Raw genomic sequence first — 12,749 nt, 5'->3', positions numbered from 1 at the left:
CTTTCCTGCAGCCCCTGCCCACAACAGCCCCTCGTTCGCTATCTTTGGGAACAAGCACAGATGTCACACATTCCTGGTGGCCTCTCCTGAACACCGGCTGGCCCCTCCTCCTCTCTGCTTCATGGCCCCTGGGACTCCAGCCTCACTCTGTCATGGCCCTCCTAAGCAGTAGCGATCACTCTTCCTGGCCTGTAACCCCCTCAGTGGCCCCCACCCGAGGGCAGGACTGTCCTTGTCATCTCCATTTCACCGGTGCCCAGTGCAAGGCCGGGTATAGAGATAGGGCCAAATCTTTACTGAATTGATCATTCCATCTCACTCCTGCTGTTGGAAGGGCAAAGGGCAGGCTGTCTGAAAGCCTGGGCTGAGTCCTGGCTGGGACCTCAGCAAGACCCAGTGTCCATGGACATCAGAGTCCTCCTCTGTCGTCCGTGGTGACTAATGACACCTTCAGTGCCAACTGGCTCAGCTGTGTGGGCGGCAATGAGCCAGAGTCTGAAAGTTCTTTACGTGAAGAGCTGGTGTAGCCTGATTTTTTGTCTGTGGTTTAGAACACAAGCTGCCATCTCTTGTGTGATGTGGCCTTTCTCTGGGGTCCCTGGGGTCCGGTCCCAGGCCTGCAGGACACCGCTCCATGTGATGTGTGCTGCTCTCACTGGCAATGCCGTCAGCGTGTCCTGAGGGCGGGTGCACCCTGGTCTTCGTGGAGCTGCCCCAGCACACAGGTGTCCCCACAGCCCCCAGGAAGCCATAGCGCCTGGGACAGCCTAGTGTGGACACAGATAGGACATGGGTCCTCGGGTTACATAGGAGGGGTTTGAATCCAGCTCGTCCACCACAAACCATGGGGTCCTCAGGCCACTGAGCCTCCATGGGCCTCAGCAGGAAGCAGACAAAACTGAAGGAGGGTCATTTCTGCAGCCTGGCAGGATTCTGGATGTGTCTGCATAGACCCCCACACATTACAGGTATCAACGTGTGCTACACATCCACCCCCACTTGGGAAATGTGTGTCCTGTGTGGGATGTACACACTATAACACACCCAGGATAGGCAAAGCCAGGTCCTCAGGCTTATCGCCCCCAGCATCCTCTCCCAGACCCACACAGGAAAGACTCCACTTCCACCTGCCCTCCCAGAGGGCACCTGCCCCTGATGCGTTAGCCTAGAGTGTTAGAACAACAGCTGTAGCTGCATTTATGGGGCACTTCCATCCACACACTTAACTCATGGGACCCTTAAATCAGCCACTTCAACCTGACACCAAGCACCTGTGTTGTAAGTGGGAAACCGAAGCCTGGGTGGGGGGCAGTGGCGGTTGAAGGGACACAGCCAGAGGTTGATGGAGATGGTGCCGGACCCAGGTCTTGTACGAGTTAAAACCCCACACTCTCAGCCTCTGGACCCACCCAAACACTGTGTGTCTTAGCACAGCCCTCCACCTTGACAACTAAGGTCCCTTGGATGGACTGGCTCAATGGGAAGCCCTCTGCGGGGCTCCCATGATGATGCCATCAGAGGTACCGGGGCTGGAGACAGTGGGAGACTCCGGGCTGGCCATCAAGACAGCTTGTCCCAGAGAAGTGGCCAACATGGTAGAGTAGGAAGAACTGGAGCTCACCTCCTCCCAGGAGCACACCAAGATTGCAACTATTTACAGAGCAACTATCCATGAGAGTGGCCTGAAGACTAACAGAAAAGACCTTCTACAGCTCATGATGAAAAAGGAAGCATGACGAGATGGATAAGAGGAGCCAAGATGCGGGGCAGTCAAGATCTACACCCATGCGCCCCAAATGGGAGGATAATTATCATTGCAGAGGCTCTCCCCAAGGATCAAGGGTGTCTGAGCCCCACATCAGCCTCCCCAGGTTAGGGGTCCTGCACTGGGAAGATGAGCCCCCAGAACATATGACTTTGAAACCCAGTAGAGCCTACTTCCAGGAGAACCAGTGGGCTGTGGGAAAGAGACTCCACTCTTAAAGGGCACACACAAATCTCACACATTCCTGGACCCAGGGTAGAAGCAGTAATTTGATGGGGCCCTGGGCCAGCCTCACCTGCTGGCCTTGGAGGGCCTCCCAGCTCCCAGAGGGGCAGGAGCCAACTGTGCTCAGCCCAGGGACATAGACGCAAGCAGCAGTCATTTATGGAAAGCATCCCAGCATGAGGAACTGGTGCTGGTACGTGCCGTTTGGGATGCTCCTCTAGCTTATTAGCACAAGGACATGGCCCTGCCTGCCAGACTCTCAGCATCAGTCTCAAGATGCCCCAGGCCAGGCAGCTAGCTGGGCAGGGACACGACTCCACCCACCAGCAGGCCAGTGGCCATAGGATCCTCTGAGCTCCCAGCAGTGCTGGACCTGGTTCCACCCACCAGTGGGTAGATACCAGCCACGGGACCACCTGGGACACAGCCAGCTGTATCAGGACTCAGTGCCCTTATCAGCAGGCTGGCATCAGACCCAGAACCACCTGGGCTCTGGCCCAGCCCACCTGAAGGTTGACATCAACTCTGGGACCACCAGGGCCCTAAAACCAGAGATCCCGGGACCCAGCTCCACCTACCAGTGGGGGGCATTAGCCCCAGGATCCCCAGAGCCCCCACAGGTAGCTGATGTAGGACTGGCCTTGGCCACCAGTGGTCTGGTTCTAGCCCTGAGACCACTGCAGCCAGTCAGGTCAAGACCTGGCCCACCCACCAGCATGCCAGCACCACCCTGGGACAGGCTGGGTTCTGGCCCCACGCAACAGCAGGCCAATACCAGCCCTGAGACACCTTCAGTTCCTCAGCCAGTCATGTTAGGATACAGTCCCACCCACCAGTGGGCCCTCACCAGCTCCAGGTAATGCCTGATCCTGCACCCAACCATATCAAGAACTGACCCCACCCATCAGCAGGCTGATACCAGCCCCAGGAACCCCTCCCTCTCTGGGGCTATGGTAACACTGATCAACAGGCCAACACTAGCTCCAGGACACCCTACTCCACAGCCAGACACCCCAGGACCCAGGTCCCCAACCAGTGGGCCAGCATTAGCCCCAGGATCCCCTGGTACTCTGTAGCCAATGACCTTGTGACTTGGCCACATCCATTAATAGCCAGCAGCCTCTGCACAAAGGAGGGACCAGGGGTCAGCCAGGTCTACCAGTGTCCACACAGTAGTCAGCCCACCGTAACAGAAGGACTCACACAGCTCACATGGAGGGTACCCCTAAAGCATATAGCTGTAGTGAACATAAGCAAATGTGCTTCTGGGCCACACAGGATGTCTCCTACATAAAGCCACTTCTCTAAGATTGGGAAATGTAACCAACTGACCAAATACATAGAAATGAAAACAGTGAATTAGGCAAAATGAGGCAACAGAGAAACATGTTACAAATGAAGGAACAAGATAAAACTCCAGAAGAAGAACTGAATGAAGTGGAGATAAGCAATCTACCTGACAAAGAGTTCAAGGTGATGATCCTAAAGATGCTTAAAGAACTCAGGAGAAGAATGGATGAACACAATGAAGTTAACAGACAGTTAGAAGATATAAAGAAGAATCAAACAGAGCAGAATAATACAATACAAAAAAATGAGATAAAAATACACTAGAAGGGATCAGCAGTAGATTAGATGATAGAGAGAAATGGATTGGTGAACTAGGCCAGTCTGTTTTTTTTTTTTTTTTAAAGTTTCCCTCTTGCTTATGCTATTTTTATAGTATTTTTTAAAATTAATTATTTATTTATTTTTGGCTGTGTTGGGTCTTCACTGCTGCATGCAGGCTCCCTCTATTTGCAGTGAGCAGAGGCTACTCTTCGCTGTGGTGCACGGACCTCTCATCACAGCAGCTTCTCTTGTTTCAGAGCACAGGCTCTAGGTCCATGGGCTTCAGTAGTTGTGGCTTGCGGGCTCTAGAGCACAGGCTCAGTAGTTGTAGTGCACGGGCTTAGTTGCTCTGCGGCATGTGGGATCTTCCCGGACCAGGGCTTAAACCTGTGTCCCCTGCGTTAAGGCTCAACCTGTGTCCCCTGCATTAAGAATCTGCATAAGGCAGATTCTTAACCACTGCACCACCAGGGAAGACAAAGTAGTGGAAATAACTCTGTCTCTAGGAGACAGAGTAGTGGAAATAACAAGATGAACAGAAAAAAAGAATTAAAAAATGAGGACAGTTTAAGAAACCTCTGAGTCAATATCAAGTGTACTAACATTCACATTATAGGGGTCCCAGAAGGAGAAGGGAAAAAGATAGGGGCAAAGAACATATGTGAAGACATAATGGCTGAAAACTTCCCTAACCTGGGAAAGGAAACAGACATCCAGGTCTAGGAAGCACAGGAAGTCCAAACAAGGTGAACCCAAAGAGGACCACACAAAGACACATTGTAATTAAAATGGCAAAAATCAAAGACGAAGAGAAAATGTTAAAGGCAGCAAGGGAAAACCGAGAAGTTACATACAAGGCAATTTCCATAAGGCCATCAGTTGACTTTTCAGCAGAAACTGCAGGACAGAAAGGAGTGGCACCATATATTTGAAGTGATGAAAGGAAAATACCTACCACCATGAATACTCTACCCAGCAAGGCTTTCATTCATATGTGAAGGAGAAATCAAAAGTTTTACAGACAAGTAAAGGCTAAGAGTTGAGCACCATGAAACCAACTTTACAGGAAATGTTAAAAGGACCTCTCTTAGCAAAAAGGGAAAGGCCACAATTAGAGATGTAAAAAAATACAAAAGGAAAAAATCTCTTTGGTAAAGGCAAATATACAGTAAAAGTAGTAGATAAGTTACTTATAAAACTAGTAGAAAGGTTAAAAGGCAAAAGTAGTTATATCAGCTATATCAGCAATAAGTAGTTAAGGGATACAGAAAATAAAAAGGTGTAAAGTAGGATGTCAAAAACAGTAAATGTCAGGGGTTTAATAAGAAGTGTTGTTCGAATGCTTTTGTTTGTTTCTTTTTCACTATTGTTTCTTTAATGAATCGCTCGATTCATAATGATTAATAATAATGATAACAGTAATGATAGCATCTGCCATCTAAGGGGAACTTTGACTGTGTTCCTGGCACACAGGTGAAGTGAATACATTCAATACTCACAATCACCTTGTAAGATAAATACTTCTACAACCATTTCAGAGATGAGCAAACTAAACTACGAATGGCAAGCAATTTGCCCAAGATCAAATCCTTAGTACGTGGTACAGCCAGGAGTTAAACACAGGTCTTTTAGGACCCTTTCCAATACACTCCATTACCTATCATGGAAAATAATTTCATTGTTAGCCTGAACCTGGCCTTTCTAGGAAAAATAAACATTCTGCAGAGAAAGTTATTCATTCTAAGGCTAAAATATTTACTTAAATCATCTTGTTTGTGTGAAGCTATCTTTACTTAACTCCAGAGAGATAATCAAAGAGTTGTAGAAGTTCAAAACGCATTTGAACTTAAGAGATCAGCAGCTTAAAATAATCATTTATGTATGTATATATATTTGTATATAGCTAATCTATGTATCTATGTATTTATCTCTATCTATGTATATAGATATACAAACATCGTGGTAACCACAAACCAAAAATCTAAAATAGATACACAAAAAAGAGAAAGGAGTCCGGATATAACATCAAAGATACTTATCAAGTCACAATGGAAGAGAACAGAAGAAGGGAAGAAAAAAAGACCTACAAAAACAACCCCAAAACTACTCACAAAATGATAAAAAATTAGATAACTATTAATAATTACTTTTAATGTAAATGGACTGAATGTCCCGATCAAAAGACATCATGGGCCTAAATAGCTACAAAACCAAGACCCATACACGTGCTGCCTGCAATAGACTCATTTTAGTTCTAAAGACACACAGTCTGAAAGGGAGGGGATGGAAAAAGGTATTCCATTCAAAAGGGTATAAAAAAATAAGCTGGGGTAGCAATACTTATATCAGACAAAGATTGTAACAAGTGACAAAGATGGGCATTATATAATGATAAAGGGATCAATCCAACAAGAAGATATAATAATTTTAAATATATATGCACCCAACATAAGAGCACCTAAATACACAAAGCAAGTATCAACAGACATAAAGGGAAAAATGACAGAGACACAATAATAGTAGGGGACTTTCACACTCCACTTACATCAATGGACAGATCACCCAGACAGAAAATCAATAAGGAAACAATGGCCTTAAATGACCCATTAGGCCAAATGGACTTAAAAGATAGATATGGAACATTCCATCCCAAAGCAGCAGAATACACATTCTTTTCAAGTGCACATGGAACATTCTCCAGGAGAGATCACATAGTAGACCATAAAACATGTCTCAGTAAACTTAAGAAAATTGAAATCATGCCGCTTCTTTTCTGATCACAATGCTATGAGATTAGAAATCAACTGAAAGAAAAAAAAAAAACTGAAAAAAACCAGAAACATGTAGAGGCTAAACAATATGCTACTAAACAACCAATGGGTCACTGAAGAAATCAAAGAGGAAATCAAAAAATACCTAGAGACAAATGAAAATGAAAACACAGTGACCCAAAAATCTATGGGACACATCAAAAACAGTTCTAAGAGGAAGTTTATAGAGATACAAGCTTACCTCAGGAAGCAAGAAAAATCTCAACTAAAGAACCTAAACTTATACCTAAAGGGACTAGAAAAAGAAGAACATACAAAACTCAAAGTTAGTTGAAGGAAAGAAATATTAAGGTTCAGAAAAGAAATCAATGAAATAGAGACAAAAAAAAAAAAGAAAATGGAAAAGATCAATGAAACTAAGAGCTAGTTCTTTGAAATGATAAACAAAATTGATAAATCTTTAGACAGATTCATTATGAAAGAAAAAGGGCCCAAATCAATAAAATCAGAAATGAAAAAGGAGAAGTTACAACCAACACCACAGAAAATCATAGAATCCTAAAAAGTTACTATGAACAATTATACACCAACAATATGGACAACTTAGAGGAAATGGACACGTTTCTAGAAGTGTATAATGTCCCAAGACTGAACCAGGAAGAAATAGAAAATATGAACAGACAAATTACCAGTAAGGAAATTGAATCAGTAAATAAAAACACAAAATCACACAAAAACAGAAAACTTCCAACAAACGTTAAGTCCAGGACTGGATGGCTTCAGAGGTGAATTCTACCAAACATTTAGAGAAGAGTTAACACTTATCCTTCTCAAAATATTCCGCAAAGTTGTGTTGGAAGGAATGATTCTGAACTCATTTTATGAGGCCAGCATCAGCTTGATACCAAAGTGACAAAAAGAAATCACACAAAAAAGAGCAAATTATAGAACAATGTAAGTGATAGACATAGATGCTAAAATCCTCAACAAGGTATCAGCAAACTGAATTCAACAATACATGCATCATACATCATGGTCATGTGGGATTTATCAGGAATGCAAGGATGGTTCAATAACTGCAAATCAATCAATGTGATATACAACATTAACAAACTGAAGAATAAAATCATGTGATCATCTCAGTAGAGGGGAAAAGATTTTGCCATAATCCAACCTCATTTATGATTAAAAAAACTCTCAACAAAGTAGGTGTATAGGGACATATTTCAATGTGAAAGGCCATATATGACAGGTCCACAGCTAACATCACACTCAATGTTGAAAAGCTGAAAGCTTTTCCCCTAAAATCAGGAACAAGAGAAGGATGCCCACTCTTGCCACTTTTATTCAACATAGTATTGGAAGTATATATATATATATATATATATATATATATATATATATATATATATATACACACACACACACACACACACACATATATACATACAATACAATTTTACCCAGCCTTAAAAAAGAATGAAATCTTGCCATTTATGACAACATGGATGGACCTAGAGGGAATGATGCTAAGGGAGATAAGTCAGACAGAGAAAGGCAAATACTGTAGGATTTCACTTATATGTGGAATTGAAAAAACAAAACAAACTAACAAAGAAAACTAGACAAAAAGGGAGTCATCAATACAGAGAAGAAACAGGTGGTTGCCAGTTGGAAGGGGAGTAAGGGGAGGAGAGAAACAGTTGAGGGACATTAAGAGGTACAAACTTTCAGTTACAAAATGAATGAGTCACAGATACGAAATGTAGTGTGTGGGGAATGTAGCCAATAATTATGTAAAATCTTTTATGGTGACAGATGACAACCTGACTTATGGTGATCATTTTGAAATGTATAGAAATATTGAATCACTATGTTGTGTACCAGGAACTAACATAGTGTTGTAAGTTAGTTACACCCTACAAAAATACAAACTGACAGAAAAAAAGAGATGAGATTTGTGGCTGCTGTAGGCATGGAGAGGACTAATGGGAACTAGGTGCAGGTGGTCAAAAGTTACAAACTTCAGTTTGAAGATAAATAAGTGCTAGGGATGGAAGTTGCAACATGATAAATGTATTTAACACTGCTGTACATTATGTATGAAAGCTGTTAAGAGTAAATCCTGAGGGTTCTCATCACAAGGAAAAACATTTTTTTCTGTTTCTTTAATGTTGTGTCTATATGGGATGATAGATGTTTGGTAAGCCATTGTGGTAATTATTTCACTATATGTGCAAGTCAAATCATTATACTGTTTATCTTAAACTTATACAGTGCTGTATGTCAATGATATTTCAATAAAACTGAAAAAAAACGCAGCTGGCCCCAGAGTGGAGAGTGGATTCTGTGGGCTGGAATCTCAGCTGGGGCAGAGGACTGGCATATCCTTGTGAGTCATGGCAGCCAGCTCCTGGAGGTGGTATTTGAAGAAACCAAGGCACAAACTGCATGGAATTGCTGATGGAGTCGGGATTCTGGAGGTCACTTCCTTCACATGCCGTTGGTCAGCTAAGTCATGAGCATCGGCACAGCTTCAAGGAGATGGGAGTCAGTTTCCCATGGTGATTGGCCAGCAGCATGTCGGCAGGGGAGGAACTGAGGGCAGCCAGTTCTGAGACCACCTACAGCACCTGGTGATGAGGATGTTACTGAGGCAGATCCGGGGCCACTATTCTCAGTGCATCACTTGCATTAGCTTACCTCATTCTCCCAACACCACCCTTAGCACCAGGGCCCTTCACTCAGTGATGACTCAGCATGGAACCTGTAATCACATTGCCCTGAACTCTCACTTGAGGATGTCCTCACCCTCCTTCGGGTTGCCTTGTGTAGCTCCACATTTCCTGGGTAGAACAGAATTCCCTAGGATCCTGGAAGATGTGAGGATGCGCAAGCTGTAAGCATCTCTGACAGGCTGGAGAAGTTTGAGGTCAAATAGTGTGACAGCCTACCATTGAAAACACACAGTGGGTTCATAGCCATTAAGCTAACGAGATGGGCGGATGCCCCGCCTCTTCCGGGAGCCAGCCTACTGAAAGAGCAGGTGCAACGGGATGCTTCTTGGAATTAAACAGAATTAGCGAGATGTTATTCCTGCCTTAATGACAAGGGCAGGCAACTCAACCGAGTGGTAGTTAGCGCTGACTGTTCTGCCGTTCAGTAATAATACCTTAGACTTTACAAAAATAACTGAAAGGGGGGAGTTGCCCACGTGAATTGAACATGCTTTGGCGAGTCTGGAGCTCTCTGTGGAAGTTGGGTGAGAAACACGTTCCAACATTTCGGTGGCCAGTGCAGAAATGCACAACACAGGGATGACACTGTGGAATTCCACTGGGATGTTTTCTTGCCACAGTGTTAGTTGTCACGTGGGGGTTGCGTGCTGGCACAGGCTCCCCTGTGGCAGATGGTCGATGGCTGCCCTGAACACTCATCCAGCGTGTTCATCCTGATAAAGCATTTTGGATGTTCATGAACGCACTTTACAGGATCATTTTGAGATGACTGTTTGGATCCTGAATACTTTGTACAACCCCAAATGGTTGTTTTTCAAGAAACATGCAAATGGGCTATGTTCTCTCTCAGCTGGTCATCTGGGTACATTGGAAAAGATGTCAAAGGGACAGGTTCCTTGGAAAGGGAGCAGCTCAACAGCAAGACAGCGTCAGACTGGGTGCTGGCACATCCTCTTCTCTTTATTGGGTCCAGGCCTCTGCTCCTTCATCCTCACCTTTTGACCTTGGCAGGGATTTATCCTCTCTGATCCCCTGTGTCTGAATCTTTAAAGTAGGATAATGCCATCTGCCTTGAAGTGTTGTTGGAGAGATCAGATGAGATTACAAATAAGAAATGTCTTGGGCTTCCCTGGTGGCACAGTGGTTGATAGTCTGCCTGCCGATGCAGGGGACATGGGTTCGTGCCCTGGTCTGGGAAGATCCCACATGCCGCGGAGCGGCTGGGCCTGTGAGCCGTGGCTGCTGAGCCTGCGTGTCTGGAGGCTGTGCTCCGCAACGGGAGAGGCCACAGCAGTGAGAGGCCCACGTACTGCAAAAAACAAACAAACAAACAAACAAACAAAACAAACAAACAAAGAAATGTCTGATGCTTTCAGTATTCAAAAACAGTAAAAATCATTAATACAGGAGGCAAATTGTCCATCCAAGACTCTGAGTGTTTCCCAGAGGCAACAGCGCACAGGAGCACCCCAGCCGTTTGCCTGATTGTTTGCCCATTTCCATGGGAAAGACATAAAATATGATGTGGAGTGGAGGTGAGGAGGGGCTTTATATAATTCAAGTGTGTGATGGGAAATCCACACCATGGGAATGTTTATAATCCCTGTGCACGTTCCAGTCCTGAATGCAAAGTTATCAAGAGGATATGCAAATCAAAACTACAATGAGGTATCACCTCACACCGGTCAGAATGGTCATCATCAAAAAAATCTACAAACAATAAATGCTGGAGAGGGTGTGGAGAAAAGGGAACCCTCTTGCACTGTTGGTGGGAATGTAAATTGATACAATCACTATGGAGAACAGTATGCAGGTTCCTTAAAAAACTACAAATAGAACTACCATATGACCCAGAAATCCCACTCCTGGGCATATACCCTGAGAAAACCATAATTCAAAAAGAGTCACGTACCACAATGTTCATTGCAGCTCTATTTACAAAAGCCAGGAGATGGAAACAACCTAAGCGCCCATCATTGGATGAATGGATAAAGAAGATATGGCACATATACACAATTGACTATTACTCAGCCATATAAACAAACGAAATTGAGTTATCTGTGATGAGGTGGACGAACCTAGAGGCTGTCATACAGAGTGAAGTAAGTCAGAAAGAGAAAAACAAATACCATATGCTAACACATATATATGGAATCTAAAAAAAAAAAAAAAAGTTCTGAAGAACCTAGGGGCAGGACAGGAATAAAGACGAAGACGTAGAGAATGGACTTGAGGACACGGGGAGGGGGAAGGGTAAGCTGGGACGAAGTGAGAGAGTAGCGTGGACTTATATATACTAGAAAATGTAAAATAGATAGCTGGTGGGAAGCAGCCGCATAGCACAGGGAGATCAGCTCAGTGCTTTGTGACCGCCTGGAGGGGAGGGATAGGGAGGATGGGAGGGAGGGAGACGCAAGAGGGAAGAGATATGGGAACATATGTATATGTATAACTGATTCACTTTGTTATAAAGCAGAAACTAACACACCATTGTAAAGCAATTATACTCCAATAAAGACGTTAAAAAGTTAAAAAATAAATAAAAATAAAGACAAACAAAGAGGATAATCTCATCATCACTTAACGATATCTTGTAGGTGCTGAGCGATATTTATCCAGGCTTATGATGACCCCATGGACAAGGCACTGCAGGACCACTAACCCACTTTACATGTGCCTGGAAACTCAAGTTCAGACCAACGTCTCAGGGGTCACGGTCAGCAGACCGCAACTCAAAAGGCTTTTGGACCCCGGGCTGCGTTCCTTCTGCACCAGCTTGACAGGTGCCAAGAGCTGGGGGCACTGCTGTTTCCTCCCCCAACAGGTCCTACTATGTGCTGCGAGCATGGGCTGCTGTCCTGTGGTCCCCTTGGCATTGTTTGGACAGTCAAGCTCATGACAACAGCCTGAACCAGAAGATGTGGCTTGTTCTATGAGGAACGTTCCCAAACCCCATGTGTGGTCATTTCAGTGTTCAAACTAGCAAAAGGACTGGATAGCAGCTTGGAGCCCCTTGAACTTGGCCCCCGTGAGGCTTGGCTTGGAGGATCCACTTGCCCACTCTTGTGGAGACAAAGACAGGGGCGGGTCAGGACACAGAAGATTATAGGATCCCAACTTCAAAGGGTTTCCATGAAGCAACACTCCCTGTACATCAGGAAATCATCTAATGTCCTCCATTAAGGAAGGACGTAGCAGATGGGTTTTTTTCCTGCTTCCTTCAACAAAGATAACCAAATGCTTTATTGTTGGACCATGTTGGAGTTAGCCTTTTTTTGTATTACAAAACACCTAAAAACTCAATGTTTTAAGACAACAGCCACGTATTTACTCCTAGCTCTGAGGGTTCACAACTTAGGTGGGGCTCAGCAGGCAGGTCTCCTGGTCCTGGCTGGTGAACACATGTGTCTGTGGTCAGCTGACAGCCGATGGCCTCACTCAGGGGACTGTGGGCCCGAGGGATGTGAATGGCTGGGCCACGTGTCTCTTGTCCCCCCTGCAGGCCAGTTGGAGCTTTCCCGCGTGGTGGTCGCAGGTTTCCAAAGGCAAGAGTGGAAGCGTGCATGGCTTCATGCGACCGAGGTCAGGATCTGCATATCTCTTCATTGGCCAAAGCACGTCCCAAGGCCAACTCAAATT

This window comes from Monodon monoceros, unplaced genomic scaffold, assembly GCF_005190385.1.
Source record: "Monodon monoceros isolate NGI ecotype Baffin Bay Population unplaced genomic scaffold, NGI_Narwhal_1 Super_Scaffold_6, whole genome shotgun sequence".
In the NCBI taxonomy this organism is placed as follows: Eukaryota; Metazoa; Chordata; class Mammalia; order Artiodactyla; family Monodontidae; genus Monodon; species Monodon monoceros.
The sequence above is the reverse complement of the archived record's forward strand: the minus strand, read 5'-3'. Positions refer to the sequence as shown.